Here is a 2028-nt window from a genome sequence, read left to right as displayed (position 1 = left end):
TATTATATTATATTATATTATATTATATTATATTATATTATATTATATTATATTATATTATATTATATTATATTATATATTTAACAATACATTTTACTTCTATTGAACTAAAATATTGGTTTTTAAAGACCTAGGTAACTATTTTTCTTACATATGAATTTCTTCTGGTAATTCCAGTAAAATTAATTACTCTGTATATTTAATCATATTTTCTAATTAAAATCTTTAAGGATGGTTGTGTAAATATATGTTCATCTATACTGTCAAGTTCTAAGAATAAATTTTTTGAAAATACATACACACATATATATGTATATATACAGAAAGATTCACATATGTAAGGGAAAGACAGAGAATAGATAATGCATGTCTCATGGAATCATGTATTTTGATATATAAAATACACATTTGTGATTGCATTTAAAAAGTATTCTATAGATAGTTCTATACAATATATAAAAATATTCTATACAATAGTCACTGAACATATTGACATTCTATGCATCACTTATATAAGGATTAAATGTTTGGTGCAATTTTACTCTGCCAAGAAAAATTAAGCCAATATAGATGGAAATGCTATCAAATAAAACAAAAATGATATCTAAAGAAGCTTAGTTCTAACTTTAGTTATGACATCATGAAGTAAGATTTAAATATGCAAAGAATTATCATGTATCCATGTTACCAGAGTGAAAAATTATGACATAAAATTTAAATCCAATGGCTTTGGAAGCATGGATTTCTCAGAAAATGTCTTGTAACTTTTTCAAAAAAAATAATATTCAGAGCTGGCAGTAATCAAAGTTATAAATGAACAGTGGGGAGAAGACAGACATTCAGCCTGGGCCTGGGGGGACCTGCTCCTCACTTAGTCTTTGTCTGTAAGACCTATTTTGTGACTTCACATTTACAGTGTTCATTATGTATTTGGTGATGTCACACACACTATGGCTTATTGTGTATTTTGTGACATCACATTTAGTAAAAAGCTCCTTGTACTTTCTCAGACTCTTTGTCTTCCACCTTTTCACACATCCAAATTTCCTTTTCCTGTATTTTTTATCCCCTCGATAATTTCCTTTGAATCCCTCTGATGTATTCCACGGGTAGTGGTGTATAAATTATGACTGTAAAAATTATGGCAAACAAACTGTCCACACCTTTGGCTCTTCCAGAGCATCTTTCGTCATTGTGCAATTCCTGCTCCCACTTAGTCCATGCTGCTCTTTGACATCACCTTCATCATATCCAGGAAATCACTCTCAGCAAAGTCCAGAAGCTTCCTAATTTCAGCCATCGGGAATGTCTGTTGCTTATTCTACAAAAGCATTGGTTTCAACTTTTGACAGTGTATTTTTCTTTGATAATTCTTAATATCTGCCTTTTCTTTAGGGTCACAATCATCAACTCTCTACTTGAATTTTGCTTGCTGTGCTTTTCTGGTTAGTTGGGGTTTTTTTTGTTTTTTGTTTTTCAATTGACAGTGTTTTGCTACATGTGCCGGGAATGATTTTCATGTTCCCATCCTATGAGTGTAGTAATTACATATATGTATGACTTCAACCAGGGGTTCCCTTTTCCTGCCTTCCCATTGATTCTAACTTGAGCTTCGTACAGAAATTGTTAGAATGCAGCTGGATGACATGAGAATACCAAAAGGAATCAAGAAAGTCATTCAAAGTGAAACAACACACCCCAACTCTTCGCAGATGAAGGTGATTATTACTCTTGCAGAATATCACTCTAGATGGGGCAGTGTGCAGGAGCTGAGTTCTCCACGTTTTCACTTGGAGGCTTTTTATCTATGTGTTTTCATTTCCACATTTTCATAACAAAATCCGAGTTGTGGGAGACTGAGTGTAAACGGCAAACACTCTGTCTGTAGCCAAAGGCGATGAAGTACAAATGGGTCAAAAATGAGTTATATTGTAAATGTCATCCATCTGTTTTTAACTTTTTTCACATAATGCCTTTAAATGCTTTTTGTGTAGTCAGCTTCATGGCCCATGCAGTATCCTCAACTCT

This window comes from Psammomys obesus, unplaced genomic scaffold (genome assembly GCF_907164565.1).
Source record: "Psammomys obesus unplaced genomic scaffold, mPsaObe1.curated_primary_1811, whole genome shotgun sequence".
Taxonomy (NCBI): domain Eukaryota; kingdom Metazoa; phylum Chordata; class Mammalia; order Rodentia; family Muridae; genus Psammomys; species Psammomys obesus.
The sequence above is the reverse complement of the archived record's forward strand: the minus strand, read 5'-3'. Positions refer to the sequence as shown.